We start from the raw sequence: 25,550 nt of genomic DNA, 5'->3' as shown, positions 1-25,550 counted from the left end.
ATCAGTATTATCGAATAGAGGAAGAAAAGGAAATACAACAACAAATCCGTATTGATAATGATCTAGGAGTGTACAAAAATATTGGAGGAAATATAAGACTATCAATATTCTTTATCACCCAATCAATACACTCATACAATGATACCAATTGCAATCATTAGATCAAAAGCAACCACAAGAATTGAACAATAAGATAATCCAGATTGGGCATAATAGACCTTGTGGGTGTTTTAAAACTACTATTACTACCACATAATAATCTAACAATTACTCTGGTATTAATATTGCCTATGAATTATTTGTCAATCAATTATCCTTTATACGTGTTTGCAAATAGATATTACATGTATATGTCAAAGGTTTGTTTATTTTTTCTTCACTAAATATTAGATCTAAATCCTAATTAGAAAAACTCAAACATTCTATATCCTTAATAGAGTCTTGTAGATTGGTAGGTTGATGAGGGAGATGAGACTTCACTTTCATAAATATTAAAAGACTTAACTTACATCTCCTTTCATATATGTCTCTCACTGGTTGGAGATTGCCTGATTGAATATTGTATCTATTGTAACTCTTGTCCAACCAAGATCCATAGGCTTGCCACTACCTCTCCTCTTTGTGCATGCCAATTTTGTTTTGGAACAAGTGGAGCAAGTGCCAAAGTTCTAGTATTTCATTGTGGTGAGTTATATAATTCTTAGGTTTTTTGAAAGCATATTGTATTGGAATTACTTATTAGCTTAGATGTTTTCATGTTTTGAATGGAGAAGTTGTATTTTTCTTAATGATAAAGATGAAATAATAATGCATGAAAGAGTATAAGAGTTAAAAGGAAGACAAAGCGACTAAACATTGAACATAATTCAAGTTCATGTAACCTTGTTTTCTGAGCAATTTTATTAAATCATAAAGTTGTATTGCCAGAGATTTTTTTCAGGTTGTAGAAGATATTACATAGAAAATTTTAATCAAATAATGGAATTGTCAATATCAAGATTTGATAGAAATATTGCAGTAATGCTAGTAATTTATGACCCAACATTAAATAGCTTCGTATGGATCGCATATCAAAAATATCAGCAGCTACAAACTTCAGTTTTTCTATGACGGGAAGATGTGATCATGGTCTATGCAACTTTATGTTTTGATGATAGCTTACACTGGTTACCTACACGGCAGAAAACATTGGTCGAACTAGATGGCAAAATTTACGTCTCTTTGAACTTTCCGTTGTAATATATTTGTCCTAATAAATTAGCAACGGGAAGATGATCAAGTAACTTTAATGAGTGAGGAAATTACTCTTACCTACGTAACATGTACCATTAGGCTGAATGACCTGATGACCTTTATGAATGCCACATGTGAGTTAATAGGTACCATTGAACTGAATGGCCTGGGAGTGAGCACCGACCCCATGGGTAAGTTATTTCTCCATACATTCCCTCTTACAAATTCTGCATATAAGATTTTAGATAGATCAAGCCCATTCTCTTGCGCAAATGTAGCCACAACATTCATATTTGTTGTTTGAAAACTATACAGTGGCTATAAGAAGTTAAATTGTATATGAAAATAATGAAAAAAAATTGAAATCTGATATACCATTTAAGAACTTAAAATTTTCTAAATTATTTATAACAACTGTTATACTCTTTCTCTAGGAGACCTTTTAAGTTTTCGTATTATTGCAGATACAGCAAGATGATTGAACTTACTTGCATACGCATGCCACCTACCCTCTCAAGACAGTTAAGTCAGTAGGTGAGTTTGAAAATCCAAAAGAGAGGGAAAATATTTTGAGACAAGACAAAAAAATGAATGAAGCCTCATTCATTTGAAGTGAGACATGAAGAAGATCAGCAGATCAGAGCAGAGGAGAAAGGAATAATCAGTACAAAGTTCAGAAGACCGAAGGAAGGTTCAATTTTAGAGTATGCAACAACATGTATTGAATCTCCCTATCATTTTCTAAGTTTGTTTTGTTTGTCCTGTGAAGCCATGATTGTTCCAGGCGTTGTTGTATGCAGTCTTGAAGTGCTGTAAGTTTATATTTCAAGTAGTAGGTTAAAGTATTTTGTTTCTGGTTGAAGCCCTATGCTCCCAGATTTGTATTCAGTTGAATCGGTTTATAAATAGAAAGAAACAAGCATGCATATTAGTTGATCCAGCTGTTTTGGCTATTTGTTGTCTCCTTTCTATTCATTATGCATGGTGCTTAATATTTAAGAAATTCAACATTGCATGTTCTTTTGTTATCATCTCTGTGTTGTAATGGCGGAGCAGATAGTAAGTCTTGTTATTTTTCTCGCTCGGCTCACGTGTTAAATGAGCTCTCCTTGTGCTCACTTGGTCAGTTCTTGTTCTCATTGTTTCTACCGAGTCACAGTAGGTTCCGAGTTCCACTCCCCATGCTTACTGAGCTAACTCAGTCCTACTGACGAGCAACCTTCACTAAGCTCCTTAATGTGCTGAGCTCACTCAGCATCCACTGACTTTTACTCGGCATCCATTGTTTGCTGAGCAATTTTTTTTTGAGTTGTGAAATTATATTTCTCACATATTGTTCCTATCAATTACTTGTTTCCTACAACCTAAATATTTCAAACCATTAAAATGCAACCTTTGAAGGTAGTATGCATACTTATATTATACTATTTGCAGTGCTTTAAACTATTCAAAAATTACATAAGAGAATGATATTCAAGATTTTCCTCACATCAAGACCTTGACGTCTCTAGATTTTTCTTTGGCTAGTTTTAATTGACATTGAGCTTCATTATGTTTAAACATATTTAATGTATCTAAAACATGTGATCTTTACCTCTATATCACTATGGCTCAATCTCTTAGGAAGAGAAACTATGTAATTTTTTGCAATTGGATTTTAAAATTTTTTTCCTATAAATAAGGGGTATTTATGAGTGTTAAAAGAAATAGAAAAAAAAAAAGTATGCAAAAGAATTGAACTATACAAAAGGTGGAGAGGTTTCTGTTCTAACCACCTATATATCCTCTTCTAGGAGAGGATGCTTGCATTCAAATAATCACAACATATGTTGAGTTTGCTACAACACTTCCAACAATTCCTGCATCTGACCCTGCACTGACCTTAATCCAAAGTGGAGTGTGTGCTGGATTATTTCCACCTAAAAATCCAAAATTTACAAAAAAAATTGTCATACGCATCTTATGGAGGAGCACAACTTTACACGGGAGAGCAACATTTCTAGTATATAATGACAATCGTATTACTCTTAAGGAGAAAGTTAATTAAAGATGAAGTGTCTCAAATGGTTATATTCCAACATGATAATATCACCCCACAAACTCATATCTAGTCTTGAACATGATTAAGTAAACATGCGCAATTCAAATTTTCAACTTAGTGTACTTTATCCATCTGAAGATTTTTTTAGTGTCATGATGATTATTCAATCGACAAGATAGTTCCCTAATCCTTCGCTGTCTAGAGAAGCATTAGTGTTGAAACTTTTCTAGGTATTCCATTTATTTAATTCTAGGAAGATCGGTTTCAATCTCCCATCTTTTATACATCATCTATTCTTGACCTTAATGATTTCTTTGACATTGTTGTCTACCAATTACTGTACAAATCACATTGTACTTTTGTCATGGAGATTATAAAATTAAAAATCTGGATTGTTGCTGTAACCAAATTTCCTTAACTTGCAATTTTGATGAGGGTAAGAATCAGAAGGAAGAATAGATCAATGGCTTATCAATCACTTACAAAATTTTCTAAACTTACAATATCTATTTTGAATGTGAAGACAATTGAACTGGATTTCACGTTGGAATACTGTAGTTTGTTGAATACATTAAGATCCAAAGAAGGAATTTAGAACAAGCCAAAGTAAGAATTGGTTTTTAAAAATGCACATGACTAAAAAACAAAACCCTACCTTCTGATTGTCTGTTTAACAATATGACATGTTGTGAACTCTCAGATAGATAAAAATAATTAATTATTAGATGAAGAGGTATAGATGTCCACAATCTATGAGATTTCATCACTGCACAATCAAATTGTTAAGAAACATTTGCAAATAGATATTAGTTTGAATAAACTTTAAAATACCATTTCATCTGATTCAAATAAGGTAGAACAAAATGCCCATTTTCTCAGATATGGATTGTTATAGAACCAAACCCGAATGTATGAAGAGAATGAATCTAAGCTTTGAAGAAAAGAAATCATGGATTACTCAGGAAATACTCCTAATCACATAAAGAATTGCCCCTATCCTACAAATGGTAAAACCCCAATATCCTCTTCTCTACCAGAAAAAGAGTTAGCTCTGCACAACTATATTTGATTCACAAAATGAGTTAAACCATGATTGAACAAATGTAGGGGCAGATCTACAGGCCAATAGAAGTCAACATTGAAATGTTACTGTGTTTCATGTCACCATTATAACATGGCATTGACATGGTGTTTTGGAAGTAAAACTGCCACTAAAAACTACATCAAACTATCCTCGAGTATTTAACAAAACTATTTTAAATAAATCTAGAACACTCCAAGGTAAATTCAGCCAGTGAATAAACTTGCTACATAACAGGAAAAGCCTGGGATAAAACACAAAATGTTTAAATTCAATGAATTTTCTTTAGAGGGTGTTGTCAAATAAGTATGCCAATCATTACAATAGTAGAATAAATACAACAATATGTACTGTAGCACTCTCAGTTTCTGTGTCTCTGAATAAGCTTCAAATTAACCCCTAGCATTGTCTGCAAACACAAATGTATGTATATATGTGCATGAATGTCCTAATATTTACAAATCTCAAAAGCCAAATAGTAAGAGAAATGTCAATTCCACAAGGTCTGCAATAAAGTGAGACATTAACAACGAATGATTATTTACACATTTAAATTAAAGCGATATTTTTCCTCTCTAGCTTTATAGCTATTTCAATATAATTTATTATCGTTAATTTTTTATCCTGTAGGTTTACTTGTTCTTAATTATGATGCAAACATTCAATTTGATTAAATGCTTTAAAAATAATAAAAAGAAACAACATCTAAAAATTATTATAGCCATTACCTTTAATCAGAGAAGCATTGTGCACAAGTAGCACACTGTCTGCAAATGTATTAAATATGATGCCAGTTATCAAAATTCTCATGTTTATGTTCAGTTCATTAAATTTTGTAGTGAAAAAGTGTCGGAAGTCAGAAAAGTCAAGGAAATTCAAACATTCACAGAAAAAATTTCTTATAATGAAAATGTTCATACCCATCCTAACACAGTCAAATAAACTAGGACCCAACAGTCAACTCCACAAGAAATAGAAAAGCCAGAAATTAAAGCTAGTTTCTTGTGCCTCAGTGGTTACATCAAAGCGATAATGGCTCAAAGGTTCACAAAAAACTAAGATTTCCTATTAACATTCACAAAAGCATATTGGCTTAAAATCAACATTTACGAAGAAAATGCATTTGTAACAATATAAGACGAAAGCAAATTTCTAGATCTCAATCCTAATATCTCTTTACTGTACAGAATATTCCAAATGATTGGGGAATGATATTTTTCCAAATAGTTTTCATTTAGAAAAGCATACTATCATGAAATAAAAATATTTCATCCACATAGCATGCCAAAAAAAAGTTTTTCTAATAAATGACACATAAATTTCGTATGCCCAAACAAGAGATAAGAAAAAGGTTTGAAACAATTTCTGGTTAATTTTATCTGATTTTATTACCTCCCACATGATCGTGGAGTCCTGGTTGGGTCTTTTTTTGGCCTTTCTGGTTGTGCATAGACGTAATGCTTCTAGCACCATTGGTGTACATTCTTCCTTGCAAAAATGAAAGTTGCTCATCATTCCCTTTCTCCCTTTCCAAAATCACAAAGTTTGAATGTCAGCTTCCTTAGCTCAAGATTACATTGTTTCTACATTGATATTCTCAGAGGCCAGATAGAATCTCACGGCTTGGAAATACCTTGGCTTCTCCACCTTTTATTTCTTCACAAACACCCACTTCAAAATTTCGAAGTTATCCAACACAAGTATTCAAGAACTTCAGTTAGGGATAAAGGCAAAGACGATGCATTCACAGAATAAAAACTATATTATGCTTCTTTCACCAATGATTTTCTCATTATGGTTTAAGAAAAAACCAGTCAATGGCTAGAAGACAACTGACCAAGAACTAAAGGTCAACCAGGTAAGCTTGGAACAAAATTCTTCTTTTATGTAAAATAGGGAGTGGAATTCTTCTACGATGACAGAAAAAGTGCAACATTAAGGTGATAATAAAAAGGGCCAGTGGCTACTTGGTAAATTATAATACAAGTTAGCTATAATTACATCCTCACACAAAGAAATTCTGCTAATAAGACAATGAAAGGGCACAATTAGATAATAACAAAAAAGACCAATAGCTAGGTGATAAATCATACCACAAATTAGCTTTAGAAAAGTAGAACCCTAGTCTGAGTGAATGATCTCCTAGTGTTCCATGTATTCCTTGATAATTCTGTGATGAGGAAATTTATATACAAGAATAATATGGATGGGATTAAAGTGGAGATTCTAATTTTCCTTACTTTTATTTCATCAAGCAGGAACTTCCAAGTCTTGTACCAATGCTATTAGAGACACTCTTGAAATGGGAAGATGATGAGGATCAGGATGATGGGGCTTGGAACCTATCCATGGCTAGAGGAACTTGCATAGGACTTGTTGCAAAAACTATTGAAGATTATATTTTTCCCCTAATTATGCCATTTGTAGAAGAGAACATATCTAAACCAGATTGGAGACGGCAAGAGGCAGCCACCTATGCCTTTAGGTGAATTCTGGAAGGTCTGTCACCTGATAAATTGGCTCCTCTTGTGAATGTTGCTCTTAACTTTATTTTCTCTGCTCTGAGACATGAAAATAGTCATGTAAAGGATAAAATTTCATGGACCCTTGGTAAAATATTTTAATTTATACATGGTCAAATGATGGAGGCCCCATAGTTATACAGTCAAATTTACAACATATTCTTGCAGTACTAATTGATAAGTCTTAAGGCTGTGCCAAATGTTGTAGACAAAGTCTATGCTGCCTTGTATTTTCTAGCCCAAGGGTATAAAGATGGGGAGACAATCTACTCTCCACTTACTCTGTTTATGAAGAATATTATTCAAGCTCTTCTTATGTAGAAGATAAGGATGATGGAAATTAATTTAGGCTATGAGCCATAGCATACGGGACCTTGATATTTGAATGGTTACACTAGTTTATTTGATTGCAAGATAGAATCTCTTCTTGACAACATCTAAAATTACTAATATTTAAACAATTAAAAAAATAATTTTTTTTATAAATTTGAGTTCTAAAATTCCCAATCCTCAAGTAATTGCTTAAGAACTTTGATAGAAAATGGTTGGAGAAATGTCCTAGGTGTTGTAGCTGGTACTTTTTTTTCACTTATTTTAAAAATAATTTTGCTTTCGAATGATTCATAATGCTCTTATTCTCTTATCATTGACATTTCTCTGAGCTATTTTTGTTACCAGTTGATGATCACTTATTAGGAAATGATCTCACACCTCTCAATAGGTCACAATTGATAGATCATCTAATACTATAGCAGATTCTGCCCCAAGTCAAGAAGTGCCAACAAGAGAAGAGAAGGAAGTCAAACCTACAAAAGAGGCTCTTGATTAGCTTAAAAAATGACAAAATAATTTATTACACATTCATGAGGCAAGTCTTGTAAAGTGAGTCTTTATCTATGCTCATGGCATATTTTGAATAGTTGCTTTATAATGTATGGATTTTCAGATCGAACTTAATGCGCATTAATGCATATATCTTTCCTGGCCATTTTCTATTTACTTATTTGTTAGACTGTAGAAGCTTCCTTCTATAAACATTTTAAATTGATGACTATATGTATAGAATATAAGATAACATGTAATATATTATTGTGTCAATGGTATTTCTCTTTATCTCGAGTTAGATGTTTTTTATGCATTCCCTTTAGTGTGTGGGGTCTCTCTAATTGTCCCCGAGATTCCATGTTGGTCATTGAGAAAGTTTTATGGAGCATCATAAAACACAATATTCGTTTCTTGATTTGCCTCCTAAAATCCAACATTACTCATCCCAAAAACTTGTTGACTTTTAGAAAATGTATAGTAAGGAAGGGTTTACTTTGGGTGCTTATTCATTTTTTCATTTAGTCCTCAAAGCATCATGTTTTTGTCATTATTAATGTGCATCCAATGCAGTTATGAATGAGCCTACAATGGCTCTATAAACTTTATAGAACTTTCTAATTTTGTGAAATCTACCCGTTAAGACTAATACAATAAGTTTTCCATCTATATTTTGAAGTGATATGTACTCTTTCTAATACCCTAAGGAAGCTTCTCGCATAGCATCAACCTTCATTTTAGGCCAAATGAAATGCTTCAAGAGAGCTGTCTCATCAACCAATTAGGATAGCTCATCATCAAGCCGCTTGACAAAAGCCATAACATCTTCAATGTTAGTATACAGCTCGCCCCTCACTTCTCTTCAGGGACTAAACACAATCGCCTTGTGTCTCCATGCCTTCTTTTATAGCTAGAAAATGTGATGAATGATTCTCAATTTCCCCAACCATGCTACTGTGAGCATTTGCAACATTTGGAGCATCAACAAGTCCACTTCCAGAAGAATCTTTATTAGCATCCTTTTGCATCAATGATTGATAAAATTCAACTACTTGTGGGGCTCTTTTCATTATATTTTCTCTATATACTAAAAATTTTGTGGGAGGAGGAGGTGGTGGTGGTGGGGTGGAGCTACACCTTTAATTCCTTGACATGTAGAGGGTAGTGGAAGAGGAGCAGGAGGAGGTAGTGGAGTTATGCTAATGGAATCCTTCTGAAGTTCACCAGTTGGAGCACCAATTTTTGAAGGTTTCAGAGGAGGATTAGTTATTCTCAGTTCTCTCTTTTCAACTTTTACAGGTACCTATTGAGTTGCTTCAGGATGCTGAAATGATAACAAAGGCTTCTCTACCTTTACATTCTCAACTTTCTAAGGAACTGTCTGTTCAACTTTCTGAACCATTATTTTTATGTCTATCTTCGAATGCAGGATACTTGTCCTCCAAGTTTAAGATATTTTCCTTGATATAATCTAGAAAGAAGCGGTTATATCATTTGGTCACTCAAAAAATCTAGCTTTCAAGGATAAAGGCTTGTATAGGTCCTCTGAAGAGCCAAAATTCACCAATTGGGTATCTGTGGAATCAAAAGAAGAGACTCTAATTCCTTCCCTATGTTTGGATTCATTAGATTTATAAGTGTCAGAAATATATCTCTTATTTTGTAGAATCAAATATTCAATGGACTCTTTCGGTCCACTATTAGGATGTATTTACCTTGAACTGATCATACTAGTGTGACCCTTCTAACCACTCTTGAAAGGTAGTCAGCATGTGACGATTGGTTATCATTACTACTTGTAGCCCACTATTTTAATTTTTGAATCAGAGAAGATTTCTTTGATGTATTAAAATGGCCTAAAAAGGATTCCATTGAAATATCGTCAAGTTCTATAACTTATGATGTATTAGAAGAGCAAGATAATAAACTTCCTAAATCATTGTCTACGTGGTGTTTTCTGTGATATACTGAGTGATCAGGCATCACATATTATATCATTAGTTGTTTAGCAATATCCTAAGATTTTGGATTCAAATCATCCTCAAGTCTACTGCAGATATATTTGTAGGAGTTTTACTTGAATTGTCAAGCTCATAATGTAAACATGAATTTATCCACCACACATAAACAAGTTCTTCAACCTCACTGAATCATCTCATTTGCAGGCCTTCAACTTTCTTTTTGATCTTCAGTCGTGTGCCTCAGTTTAGATGCATCAGCTTCAACCTTTGCAACAATATCACTCTCAGTGAGTTGTCCAAGAGGTATGATCTATAATTCTATTGTAGAAAGCTTACTTGCAAGCTCGCTCTAGTTTTTGGTGTTGATATCCCACATTTACTTGGCAGAGTTTGACACTTCAACTTGCAATTCATTCAAATGATTTTCCCTATATTATTGCAGGTTTTCTTATTTTGCATGCTTAGACTCTTTAAGAAGTTGATTTTGAAGCTCTCTAATCTTGGCTTTTTCTTCCTCAGTCTATTTTAATGAAGGGGATAATGGGTTAACTCTTCAGTCAATTTCATTTGATCTACTTCTAATTGACTTATTCTCTCACCAAAGCTTTTAAAATCAGTCCTTTGTATGTTTAATTCTCTTTCTAGGCTTATAATTTTATTTAGTACTTTATTTACCCCCTTATAATAAAAAATTTCTCTTCAAAGATTTTCCTCACTTTCTTGCAGTTATAATACTAAAGCTCTTGCTGATGTAACTCAGTTAAACTGGTATCTTTTGTGAAACTAAATTCAAAATCATATGGATACACCTGAGATGCTTTTGAAGCCCATGGAAAACACCCTTGAAAGAGCTCTTCACTTGAGAATGATTATCACCACTTGTCTACTACAAGTATTTCATATATTTCATTCTTGTACTCTTTTAATATCATATGTAATAAATCCATCAACCAGCCTATCAAATAACTATTATTTCTCTTAAGAAACCTCTTGAGCTCTATGAAAATTGGAATGACATTTTGTATTAAATTTTATTTTTCTCTCTATGTAACAATTCTCCCTTTTTCTACAACAAAAGTTGCTTCTCCACTTTCTTCTTCTAGCTCCTTATTCCCAGCCTCTCTACCAAATTGATTAGCTTGAATGTGTATCTCTTTGCATGCTATTATTTGCAATACATCCTAAACTACACACTGTGCAACATCATCATCAAGATTAAGCAAACCATCAGCTACAACAACAAGAATTTTTGCACAAAGTTTTGTAGAAGTTGCCAATATATGTTGAGGTTCCATCTATTTTAGTACGGAAATATAGATGTGCATACATTTGAGGATATTGATTCATTACTACCTCTTAAAGAAAACAAACAGAGATCACTCTCTGAGGGATGAATTGTCTCATTTTGATCAGCATGTGCATGAAAATCATTCAATATAAAGATGGTATCAACGAAGTTATTAAACACTAGAAGTGGTGCATTTGTTTTCTATAAGAATTTGCCTTAAGGGAAAATAACACCAAGATCAAGAAGCTCAAGCACTAGCACAATATGAACCAATAATGTATGATCATAATAATAATGAGCATGAATATCTCTCTCATGAATACACACTAGAAGTGTCCGTATATAAAAACATCTAGAATGATTAGGAGTTAGCGAAGAGATAAGCTCAACAACTAAGCACACGTCCACCAGAAGTGGATTATCCTCCATGGTGCATGAATGTATGTGCAACAATGAGAGGATAAGTATGACAAGGTGTATCTCATATAGAGATGTTGTAGACACCATGTGCTTAAATAAGGTGCTAACTCTTGTGTTGTAGACACCATGTGCTTAAATGAGTTGCAAACTCCTATGTTGTCAACAAGACAACTCATATGAGTACGCATACTCCTAAGTGTCTACATAACAACTAATAAAATAATGCATTAACCTAAGCAAACTTAAGTAAAGTGTAAATAGTAAATACTTATCTACACCAACACCCCCCTTAAGTGCAACTTAGGGGAGGGTATGTGCAGGATCATGGTGTGCCAAAAAGTGGCGATGTGAAAAAAATAGAGTTTGAAAACATCTAAAAGTGTTTCAAAATCCTCTCTGACTTTTTTCCACCCATCTTGATACCAAACCTAGAAAGTAGGCCAATATAAAATCGGATATCTAATATCAAATCAGATACCCGATAATTGTACTATTATTTTTAAAAACACACAACCCTAGAGTTGTTGTTTTGACAGTGATATAGCATTTTTCAAGCTTGGATATCCATTTTCTAATCGGATACACAATAATAGGTAAAAAAAAATTAATGTTTTTAATCAATTTTAGTATAAATTTATTAAATTTTATTATAAATTTGTTAGTTTTAGTTGAATTTGATAGAATTTAGGTTTTTTTGATAGAAATTGTTAAAATTTAGGTTTTTTTTAATATAAATTATGTTTTACGAATTAATAGGTAAGGCTGACCAAAATGATGATACTAAGGCAAGGAATATTGTTCCTCATAAACCCCCACCAAACAATCTGGTGCTCCCACAAAATCATCCACCAAATGATCCTTTACCCCCTCATAACCCTCCTCGAATCAAGGATTTGATATTTGAAATCTCACCAAATTGAGGGCTTTGCAAACAACATATAATACTGTACCTGCATTAGCTCATATGTTATCCACGTTAAACACCATAGTGGATAACATTGAAACACTTACCAACAAACAAAATGCCGCTCTTCGTTGGCATGACAAAATGCATGAGATGTTTGATGATGGGTTGGACTATGATGAGGTTGCAGCCCTCAATATAAGCAAAGATGATTTGGTTAGCTTTTGTGTGAACGCAAAAATCAGTTTACCAATTGACTACAAAAAACCCAAACTATCAATTAAATGGTGCACAAATGATGCCATACGTGCAAACATTTGGGATCATTGGTGGATAGTTTTTGATATCTCTCCACATAGAAATTTAGAGGTGCCATTTTATTTCCTTAGAAAATTGTATGCAGAATTTGTGTTGGGCCTCAAGGTGAGCTATTGGAGCATGAAGCCCAACATGGGTATAGGAGGAGGAGCTCCTCAACATGGACCCTCTTCCTAATGAAAGAAAGCTAGCACTTTTGTCCCCCCTACTGATGTCTCCCCCCCTCCTCGAGTGTAGCATCATGATATTATTGCAGAGGCTAGCTCTCATACCATTAGAGCCATCCATAGACTGAGTAGCCTATTGATATCTTAGGCTAAGTCAGTCCTGCCTCCCTGTGTTGATGATGTTGGCACGAGTTCATCATTGACTAGCTCATCACATGTTTTTGTGCCTCATACTTGCATTACATGCAAGAATATTTGTCTGGGTCCCATAGGTGATCTTCCTGAGTATCAATTTGTATTAGACGAGGATACACCAGATGCACATGCAGAAGCTACATACCCTTATGCGAGAGAGGAGGGGCATGCAGAGGCATGGACTCCTTCTATGTCGATACGTGTATACATTTTTTTGTTATGACATATGTGATTTAAAGTTAATTTTTATAATAGAGAAATTTTAATTTTTAAGCCATACTGACTTATACATGTATGCTATCTTCATTCATGTTTTGTTGATGATTAAGGAGGAGCTGAGATAGGTTGATGATGTCACGCTCTTGGCTATTTCATTTGGCCTTGTGTCATCTATGATAAATTATGTTATGTTCTCATTGTTTTTTTCTATTTGATGTTGTAGCATATATGGCTTCTAATCTTTCTTTTATCTTGCAGGTACCACCTGTCTGTGGGGGACAAAGTGCGGGGGATGAGCTAGGACCCATTGACAAAGGAAAGGTAATTAGTTTCTTTCTATTTGATTAAATATTGATGCATTCTTGTAAAATGTTTGTGGTAATGAAATTCAATTACATTCTTTATTGTATAGGGTGTGGCTACTAGTGATGAGCCCATGTAGATTTTGTGCCAGGACAACTTGTGGCTCAAGTGTGTATTTAATGTGAGTGCTTATTCAAATTAAGTTTCTAGGTTGACTTGTGGCTTGGTTTATTATAAGTAGAGGTTCTTGTGATGTCTTCAATCATTTTTTAGTTCAGCATGGAATAGTTGAGAGGGAAAAAGCTCAAAAAAGCTAGTAGCTAAAGTGTGGGCTCTAGAAACAAGAAGGTTGCTTGGTGGCTTGGAAGCACAAGTTTAGATTCTTCTTGGGGTTTCTTCTAGGTTGTAGATTTGGGCTAGCTAGGTTTTGGATCTTGTGAGGTTTTTTTGATCTCATATTGCAATTGCTTATGTATTTGGCCATATTGGATCTAAATCTCTTTGTTATTGTTAATCTTCCACTATGTGGTTATTTTTTGGGGGCTAGGACATCTCCTTTGGGGATATCTCTGCCTTTCCCTACATCAATTGTAGACGTGCAAGTTGATTTTGGAAGGAATTTTGTTTCCATTTTATCATGGAGTATGTTTGGAGGTTCTTTCTTATTTATTAATACAAGGCAATGAGGTAAATGCGACTATCAATGTAATTGCTTTAATCATTTGTATTTTTCAAGTTGGTAACTACCCTAAGAAATATTCTTGCATAACTTATTGATCAAAATTAGTTCATACCTAATTCTAATGATCCCATAGATATTGATAATTGGTTCCCTATCATTTTTCTTAGTGTTTCTTAAAAAATATTGCTAAGGTTTTGTCACTCAGAGTTTGTCATCTTCTCTCTTGAAAAGTGTGCTCTAAAGAAATAGACTTCATCCACTTCCATTTCATTTTGGATAACATTATTACTACCTAGGAAGACATAGAATGGGCTTGTGTCTCTTGTCAACCAAATTTTTTTTTTAATAGATTTTTTGAAGGCTTATGACTATATAGACTAGAATTTTATTTTGGCTATGTTTTCTACTCTTGGTTTTGGCCCATGTTTTGTTTATTCTATTAAAATTTTCTTCATTGATGTTACTACTTATATTACTATCAATGATCATCAATCAATTTATTTTGGTTTGCACAAATTAATTGAGAAAGGTTGTCCTCTTACTCTTTCCTTTTATGTTTTAATTGTTAAGATATTTGGTTATCCCCTTGCATCGACTACCTCTATTGGGTGTCTTTATGGAATCACTTTACCTAATTCCACTTCCCAATTAGGTAATGATCACTTTGTTGATAACTCCTTCCTCAATATTATTGAAGATGAAGCCAACATTCAAAATGCTATCAACTACCTTGATACTTTCTACTTGGTATTTATCACTTTCATCTAATAGCATAAGACCCCCATATTTTCACCAATCCTTTTTGTTAGATCTACAATGAATTTTAACCTACAATTGGTACTAGATTCAACATGGTCAAGTTTTCCTCTTTCAGTGCACTCCATTTTCCTTTCATGGGTCCTCGATTGGACTATGGAATGCATTTCTAACCAAGATTGAGTCTAAACTTTCCTATTGGATCACCAAACCCTTTCCCTTGCTGATAAATTTTAAATCTATTTAAAGATTCTTTTTGCCACTCATGTTTATCATTCCTCTTCTTGGTCACCCTCTAGGAATATGTGAAATTGGAGCACCTCAACCAAAAATATTCCTAGGCCTCTAATTCTCAATGACATGGCTTTCACTATGTGTCCTGAAAGTTTTATTGTCTCCTCATCAATCTGGAAGCTTAGATCTCATTTCCACTTATAGGAAAGATTAGGATCTTTACATGAAATGGATTGTACACAACCTTTTTGGAAATGAATCAAAGGGAAAGTTTTTTCTTTTTTATTACATTGATTTTGGACATCATATTCATTGTCCATCATGGAGAGACTTGGGTTTCATAACGTTTTCCTAATGAAATAACCAATGCAGATTCAAGACACATTTGTTGACAAAAAGTATTTGACAAGCTTGGAAAGTAGCAAGACCATGGATGCATTGGCATGGTTCAAGCTTTCGTGTGCTCTATTTTAATCAACAACACTTCTAGTGGTCTTCTCTTCTTCATGTGAAAGGTTTGTCCTTAGCCAAAGTTCCATGACTTCAGGCTTACATTTTCATTGACATGTTTTGTACATCTTCTAGATCCTTTTGCTAAGAAATAGGGTCAATTTGCACTTGGAAGAATGCTCATTCCAATTTTGCATTTCCAGTCATGACAGAGACATTTCAATTGCTTCTCTTTTGCCACTAGAACTATCACATAAGATGCATCACCTCTAGGACATCATGGTAGAAGGATTCACGATGGTATCCAGATATTGCCCTTGTCATGGTTACCTCTAGCTCTTACACCATTTTCTAATGGAGGTTTTCAACCAGAGATGGCATGTGCAGACTTCACATTCTCAATGGAGATGACAGTTTATTGCAATTGGGTCAAGCATTACATAACCTAAAATTATACATTTTAATTGGTGTTTTTTTTTCAAGGATTACCTTTGGGTGCTCGATTAAATTGCTATGGTATTTAGGATCCCCATTGTGCTTTTTGTCATTATCTATAAAAAAATAATCTTTTGGTCTTGTCAAAGAGCTCATTATTATTAGGTCTAGATTCATAAACTTTTTGCCTCTTTTTTGTCCATTTATGTTCACTTGCCACATATTCTATTTGGAGATTGCCCTCCTCTTCCCTTTTCAATCCTACAAATTCGACACACTTTCAGAATGACAATTCTATTTGATTTATGGAAGGAAAGGAGTTCACCTATTTTTTCAAATACTATTATTGACACTACTATGATCATTTTTTGTTAAGGCATGTATTTTTACAATGCCCTCTTTTAGATTTAGGTATAAGCTAGTAGTGTAACCCTTGAGGTGGCTTGTTTGGATGATTTCCTTAAGCATTGGGGAGATGCTCCATGCACTATGGCTCAATTTCTTTCCAAGGACTCCTCTTCTGACACCATTCCACATTCTAAAGGGAGCCATCAACATGCAATGGTTCCAATAGGCTCAAACTCTCACTACTAACCTCCTTGCTAGAAAAACCTCTTGCACCATTGGCTATGTGACTTTTACATTCCCGCTAGCCACCATGTCTCTGTTAGAAATAGGAATTACTAAGAGAGGGGGTGAATCAGTAATCTACAAACTTTAATCACCAAATACATATTATTTCTTACTTTAAACCATGCATAACAAAGCAATAAAGTAATTTTGAACATTAACAATAAAAATGCACAAAGATAACTCATAACACCATATTTTGTTAACTAGGGAAGCCTTGGTCAAGGAAAAACCCTGGTGGGGATGATACCCACTAGATAATATACTGATATATAAGTTTCTTGTTAGAGGATGGATGTTGTTAGGAGTCAATGAGAAAATTCAGTATAAGGAGTCCCTATTAGGAGACTTTGAATCCTTGTTAGGAGATTCCAATGCTGTTAGGAGTTATGGTATAGTAAATGCAAGATGAGCTCACTACCCAAACAAGTAATCAGACTTCTAGATTATAGGTAATGTAACTTATTTTTGACTAATCTCTAATCTTCATCTTGATCTCGGATCACAAAATAGCTCATACAAAACTTCACATAGATCGCTTTCATAAAGATCACATACAATCACAATTACAAGATAACACTTACAATCACACTTCTCATCACAAGATGTCCTTTGCATAAATACCATGGCTTTACACTTGATATACAAAGCTCTTTGATACAAGTATCAAGATTAACCAAATCATTCTTAATGTTCTGACATATGGTGTTAAACAAGTTAGCATCATGTGAATTGTGTGTCTTTGCTTCTGCAACATTCAACAAGTTAGTAAACTCTTCATCAAATGATTTCAGCACTACTTGTGCCCTCTATTTAGGATCTGATTCAGTGTGCTACACTACCAAAGTATTGTGCAGTCCGTTAGTAACCTCCATCAAGGTTTTCTATAGGCTCTTTACTATTTTATTCTTCTAAATAAGCTTAGATAGGAATAAGGTCAAATCTATTTGATCATTATCATCAGTTCCTAAGCTAGCAAGAGAGAGCAGAGTAGATGAACTATATGGTTTATTGTCATCCTCCCTTTGTTTCTTGGTTGCTTCCTTCATTCTTCTCCCTTCTTCTTCTTTCTTTTCCTTTTCTTTTGTATCATTTTATGTCTTCTCTTCTTCTTCCAATCTCTTCCTCTTATTTTCTTATTTTTTTTCATTTTTCTTCTCCTGCTATTCTCTTGTTTTCCTCCTCTTCCTTCCTTTTCTTCTCATCCTCAAGAAATTTATTCTTTGCCTCCTCTATTTGCTTCTCCTCTTCTTCAAGTAGCCTCTTCTCTTTTGCAATCTGTCTCAATTTTCCCTCAATATCCTCGCTATTAGGTTCTTCAAATTCAAAACCTTCAAATGGATTAGTATCATCAATGTTTATGGTAACATTAGTCTGATCAATCTGCATGGTGTCACCACTCACTAACACTTCCGACGTTATAGGTAATGGAGGAGATGTTGTCTTTAACTCTATCAACATTTGACTAATAGCTACCATAGTCTCACTTCTTAGTTTATCGTTTTCAACAACCATAAACAGGAAAGGTCTTACTTTATTTCTTAAGTAAGGTGCGAGATTATTCAACAATATTTTAATCTCTTCTTCATCATCACTCTTGTAAATAGTTCTAAGCATAGACTTTTGAAGTTCTAGATCATCTTCTCTTGCAAGTGCCTTCTTTGTAATAAGTCTATCATAGACTTTCTAGTTTACTACACCCTCAATATCTTTCAATTTCATATTGTTTTCTATGATATATCTCACAGTAGAGATATCAATCTGATCCTTCTCAAAACTGTTATAAAAATCATTAAATTTGTTCATTTGAAAAAAGTTACCTTCATTAGCAATAGTTGTGTTACTCTTCTTTATCTTCAACTTCCAAGGTTATCGAGATTTTCCTGTTGATTAATTTGACAATGTCACTTTCTCTGCTTGCTTGATCTCATGTTCTTCCTTTCAAATTTTTTACTAGGCTACACATCTGACATTGTTGTATATGGAATGCTTTGCTCCAAAGATGTTTTTACAAAAAACATTGAGAATGATTGTATATTTAGTATTCATTGCTTCATAGTTTGTCTTACAGCCTCAAACTCACTCTCAATCATATCGACTTCTAATAAGGCTTTCTTCATAATAGATTCTATCTTTTTGTGTGATACCTTCTCCAAGGTTGCTTGATGAGCTGACTGGGTAATATCATCATAGGTACCAAATCTGTATTATGCTTTATCTTTCTCTTATTTCAATAATAAATCAATATAACCAACTATTGTACCATCATTCAATTCATAACTCAAGGGATCAAGAAATGTTTCCCAAGGTTCCACTACTTGAATATAGGTAAAAAATTTATCAATCATAATGCAAATGTCTTCCATAAATCTTTCTACAATTGCTAGTGCAATTTTGAATCTCTGTTTCATTTCATTCTGAAATGTTCTCATTATCAGGTTACCACTGTCCAATATCTTATCTATAGGATGCCTTCTGCATACTTTTGCAATCTTTTCCATTTTACATCTATCACTTCTCATTATGTATGTGACTAATAAATAAGGAAATCTTGTATGTACATGAAAGAATATGTGATTGATTAATGATTGAAATCTAAACACACCATTCTTTGTCCTCTTGGTCTTTTCTAGGTTCTCTAAGAGTTGCATTCTCGGAATTTCACTAAGATTTACTTGTTCCTTCTCTACACATATCTTATATGCTACATAGATGAATCTAGCTGATAGTTCATCAATCTTTGAGCTTGCACATACAAAATAGGCAATGATTCTACTCAAAAATCTGACATCATGTTGCTTGATGGTGTTGATCACCATAGCCTTTCCATTATACACTGCTTTAGTATAGCTCTCAACTTTCTTCTTGACCACTTTCTCACCTATAGGTACACTGTCTTGTTTACTAAGACCAATTATCTCATGAATTAGGTTGGCAAAAATATCAATTACATTATCTTGCATCCATAGTTTTCCATCATGTATCTTACTTAATATGATCTATGTCCACTCATCTGTGTCCAATTCAGGGTAGAAATTATATTTTAACAAATCTAGTTCCTTTAAATGTTCAAATCTGAGCTTCATAGTCATTTCATGATTGAAAACTAATTCCATATGTTTGTTCATGAATTCACTACCAATACACTCAAACTTACTATTCAAATAACTTCCTACATCTTCAAGATATACTAAATTGTTTGGAGTGATAGATACACTGAGTTAGGGTTTCCTTCAATAGATTTTATAGAAACAACCTTCAACTTAGCTCTATCCTCATTTTCAACATTGTGCACTATTGATATATCCATGATTTTATCAAATAAGAGCTTTTACTAAACAAATTTGTGGAAAAAGTTTAAAATACATCTTTCCAAAAATAGGGTTTGCTTCAAATTTCTCTGACAAGTCACTTCTGAGTGCTCTTTACTTCAGATGTATTTGCAATGAAGTGAAAATCAATTCTATACTCCATTTATTCCATCAACTTGAACTTGCATTAATTGTGTACTCTGTAAAAATGAAAAAGCTATCAATTATTTTTTGTAATCAAATAACTTCTCAAGATCATTTATCTATTCTTCAAATGCCACTCGAGGTTTTCCATTTCTATTTTCCATCATGAAAAAAGTCTACAAGAATTCACTTCACAAAATTCTTTGTAAAAATATACTTTTCATCTTCTACTATAGAATTAACCTTTTTTGTAATACCAGTAACTCTGAATTCCTTCAAAACTTGTTTAGATAAGCTCCAAATTACAAGCAAGCTTAGGTACCATCCAAACATATCTTATTACACCTTTTCCCAACTTTTCTACCTCTAGTTTGATCTCAAAGTGAAGTTTTCAAATTTTGATGTTGTGAACAAGCTTAATTCAACTTAGTTGAATCAGACTCAACAACTGACTTCGATCTTCCTGTCTCGTCATTGTCTAGATTTTCCTTTGAGATATCTACTCCTTTTACAAATGCCTCATTAAGTTCTTCTCAAAGTTCACTAATAATGTTTCGTTGTTCCTCATTGTCTTTGTTAGTTCCAAATTTCCTTTCATGGTTCCTTCTGTCATTTTGGATGTTCTTTCCATCATTCCTTCTATTTCCAAAATTTCTTCTATTGTTCCTTCCATCTCCAAAGTTTCTATCCATTCTGCAATACTTTGTTGTATGTCTGAAGTTGTTGCATAACTGACATACTGGTGCTCTTCTTCTAGGACTCTTCTAATCATCAAGTGCATGACAATTCTCAGCAATGTGTCCAAATTTGTTACATTTATAACACATGATCTATCTTCTATCTCCAAAAGGTCTTCCTTCACTTGTCCTTTCCTTAGATCTTCTTCTATCTGCAAGGTTAGTATTTCTAGACATTCTACTATTTCTTTTATCATTATCATACTTAGGTTTCTTACAATCAATTGATTTATGACCCATACCATGACAATTATGACAATAAAAGTCCTTAACATGAGTACAATCTCTTTTCATAAGATCTATTTCATTACATAAAGAACACTTACTTCTAAATTCATACCTAGTTTCCTTAGGAGATTAAACTTGCTTTGGTTCATTCAAAATTTCAACTTCCTTGTCTTGTCCAACTTCTTTGGATTTATCAAAAGATTGACTAGATTCAATCTTATCATCAGATTTATCTTTTTCTTTTGGATATGTTCTAATCTTAGGTTTCTTCATAGACATGTTAATTAGATAACCAAGACTAGTCTTATCATAAGTAGGTCTCTATATTGACATTGAATCATCAAGATTTTCTCTACTAGAATAAAGCTTTTCAAGTTGTTGCTTGAATTGAGTTAATTCACCTTTCATAATAGTATTATACTTATGAAGTTCTTCATGATCTTCTTTCAATGTTTCAAATTCAGATGTTTTCTCTAACAGACTTGCTCTCAGATCTACATTTTCAATCTTACAATCAGATTCAACTTTGCTAGGATCATTTCTCAAAGTCAACTTAAGATTTTTAATCTTCAATTCATGCTTCAAGATTTTGTACTCTATTTTCAACTTTGAATAATCATCGTCACTAGTTCCAGATTCAGTAGATTCTAGCTTGGATTTGAGATGCTCAATATTGACCAATGTGTACTTTGGAGTCTTTGTATTTGTCCTTTAGCTTATCTCTTTCTTCAGTAAGGAGATCAATTTGTTCGAGAGGTTCTTCAAGGTTCTTCATCACCTGTTCCATATCCATGGGGATCTTACTTAAGCTTTTAAGCCTCCTCAAAGTAACTGCATTCTGATACCAATTGTTAGAAATAGGAATTACTGGGGGGGGGGGGTGGTTAATTAGTAATCTACAAACTTTAATCGCCAATTGCATATTATTTCTTACTTTAAACCATGCATAACAAAACAATAAAGTAATGTTTAATAGTAATAGTAAAAATGCACAAAGATAACTCATAACACCATATTTTTTTAAACTAAGGAAACCCTAGCCAAGGGAAAACCTCACTGAGGATGATACCCACTAGATAATATGCTGACGTATAAGTTCCTTGTTAGAGGATGGACCCTATTAGGAGTCAATGAGAAATTTTAGTACAAGGATTCCTTGTTAGGAGACTTTGAATCCCTGTTAGGAAATTCTAACCCTGTTAGGAGTTGTGGTACAATAAATACAAGATGAGCTCACTGCCCAAACAAGTAATCAAACTTCTGGAATATAGGTACTGTAACTTCTTCCTTGACTGATCTTTGATCTTCAGCTCAATCTCAGATCACAAAATAGCTCATACAAAACTTTTCATATATCGCTTTCACTAAAGTTCGCATACAATCACAATTACAAGATAGCACTTGCAATCACACTTCTCATCGCAAGATGTCCTTTGCATAAATACCATTCCTTTGTACAAATTTCTATTGGGTTAGCTAAGACCACAATCCACTTTTCCAACTTAGAGTAAACATCTAGGATGTCAGCCCTAATTGGACAAGTAATTATCTTCTAAACAAAATAATCCTTTCCTTCAATTTTGTTGTCCTATTTTGTTAAAACATGATTATCTCTATTTCGTACAGTTTGTACTGACTTTTGAAGTTATACACGTCATCACCAACATGTATACTATCTCCATCTAACTTCGCTAGTCATAATATGACATCAACAACAAGTTATAGACAAAACAATGCACTATTGTAAACCAAATTCTATAGACTTTCTTATTACCAAACACTAAGTATCTTTATTTCTGAAGTTTCTTATAAGCATGTACATCATGTGTTGCCATAAATGACAACAATTACATATCTCTATTAGCCAATTGTCAACAGTGTCTCCTCATACAGGTGCTTCCCAACACCTACTTAGCCACAATCCACTCCTAATTGGTTTCTAGTTGGAACTACAGGTTGGCCTTCTTCAAATAATTTTCTTGGCCATTTTATCATTGTTAAGGAATATGGATCTAATAGTTCAAATATCTCTACAAGAATAATTCAAATTATGTCTTTTCCTTCTTTTGCAATGTATCTTTTATATCTACTACTATATATAATGTAACCTCATATTATTGATGGGATTCATTAATGTAAGTCACTGCTTGCAAGTACTTATATTTAGTTTTTTGTATATGTTTTCCTTGCAGTAGCGATGATGAATATATATTGAATGGAAGAGTCATCACCCACGTAGGGGCATGAATCTACATGGCTTATGTCATGTAGGGTTATGACCCTATGTGGTTGATAACTCTTGTCAACCCTTAATAACAAACATGGAAATGAAGTGATGTTACAAAAACAACATTGAAACCCTTTAATAATCATCGTATGAATATTAGGTGATTGAGGATAATGCACATTGTGTATTATAGTCTTTAAAAAGTAATATACAATAGTGATTAGATGTTCAAAAAAGGTGGTAATAAATCATAGAATATTCAACGTTCAGTATTAGATGATACAAGTTGTTTTAACAAATCCAACAAAGTGGTAAGTCATCTTAATTAAATTATATAGTCATGAGTGATGTATGTATGTGTGTGTGTGTATGTGCATATATGTGTATGTGTGTATGTGTTTGTGGGTCTGTGTGTGTGTGTGTGTGTGTGTGTGTGTGTGTGTGTGTGTGTGTGTGTGTGTGTGTGTATGTTACTACTCAATATTATAATTATGACTCAAATTTCAGTTATGATCTACTGTGATAACTTGAGTGATGTTATTTCATCAATACTCCATCTTAGCAAGGGAGGATTAAAATAACACAACCATCACAAAATGGTTATTAGAATTTGTGTAGACTTTGTAACTATTAATATAATCCGATCAAATACCTTAATGTCATATATAATAAGAATGAGGAAACAAGGTCAAACAAGAATGAGAAACCTTATTACAAAATAGACAAATATAAATTGCAAGATATGCCTTATAATACATCCTAGAAAGATGGTAGACTAGTGAAGCCCTTGATCCTTTGAAGAAAAATAATAAATATGTGGAAATAGATCCTGTGAGGCCTATAAACTTCCTCATATGCCAGAACAATGTTTTGTAGAAAGAAGAATAGTAGAAGAAGGAACTCATGTAATGTCCCCTCTTTAGTTCGACATGGCATTGATCATGGATTTGCCTATTCCAGACTCTCGTAGGCAAATGGTGTGGAGAGAGAGTCAATTCTGTGGATCAGATGGTCATATCTTGCTCTTGAAGAAGTGTTAAGTGGTTATATTTAATTATTATGTGTTATTGGGGCCTACATGTTATAATTTTAAGTTGAGTTGCACTTTTTATTTTATAAAATTACTTTATTATAAAAAGTGCATTATAATGAGATTTTATAAAGGATGTTTCTAGAAGTTCTAGCAACTTCTTAGAAAAGTGAATAAATAGAGGGTTGGGCCTCTCATTTGGACATGCTTGGATTTGAGATTTCTTCTACTTCTTCCATTGTGGAGCAAATTTGTAGTCTCTTGGGCCTACAAATTATTATTTGATCTTTGGAAACGAATCATTCTCTTGGATTGGCGACTTTGAGGGTGTGAAATATCACCTAAATTGTTGCATTTGAGGAGTTGGTAATGCAGCCATCTCATTTGGACTTCATTGAGATTCCGTTATAAGGGTTTACTTTGGTTGGAATAAGGGTTTTAGTTGTGCCCTAGCATTTGTGGATTGATTAACAGGGTTTGAAGACACAGTTGTGCATTATTTTCAGACTGCCAGTCCAAGGTTTGGACCCACGTTTTTGCTCATAACTCCTAATTGGCTTGACGGATGAATTTCATATTTTAGGGGGTTATTCAGCAACCCTAGGCACCCAGATTTATTGCTTTTGGAGTGACAAAAAATGTTGCAATATTTTTATCTAGCAGCCATACTAGGCCGTACCTGTACAGCCCTGTCAATTGGGCAGCAGCAGCAATTTTGTGAGTCAGTTTGGGGCAGATTGTGAGGTCTTCGTGTGGCATTAATCCAGCATTCATATCCGTCAAAATTGGAGCTATTCCAGGTGCACAAAATATTGATTGCCAAAATATTGCATGTTAAGGATTAGAACAGTCAGCACTGTCATTGCATAAATAGTTATTTCTAGTCATTAATAACTGTTGTAAAAGTTTCATCATTTGCATTCCAAATCTGAACTGGGTTATTGTTCATGTCATAACATGGCATTGTCAAGAGCTTGATGTATTAGAAGTGCATAGTTGTGACAGTCTCTCATTGTAATCAGTTCTATTTGCTGTCATAAAATCAGAATTGCATTGGACTTCATATTTGAGTTTCATTTTTTCATCTATCTCTTAGATTGGTAGTGTTATAATCTGGAATTGTTGTTCATACATTATTGGCATCATATATTGAGGTTTCGTTGTACAACAATTAGTAATATTGCAGCCTTATTCGGTTACATGCCAACTGTT

At 33.6% G+C, this 25,550-nt stretch overlaps 1 pseudogene; it reads right to left on the bottom strand.

The window, feature by feature from the left end:
- Positions 1-8,393: 8,393 nt before the first annotated feature.
- Positions 8,394-18,140, bottom strand: LOC149577681 (protein CHUP1, chloroplastic-like; annotated as a pseudogene).
- Positions 18,141-25,550: the final 7,410 nt, after the last annotated feature.

The sequence above is a fragment of the Cupressus sempervirens genome, chromosome 1 (genome assembly GCF_028749045.1).
Source record: "Cupressus sempervirens isolate cs-2001-9-10 chromosome 1, ASM2874904v1, whole genome shotgun sequence".
NCBI lineage: Eukaryota > Viridiplantae > Streptophyta > Pinopsida > Cupressales > Cupressaceae > Cupressus > Cupressus sempervirens.
Note: the sequence above shows the minus strand (reverse complement) of the source record. Positions and strands in the feature narration are given on the sequence as shown.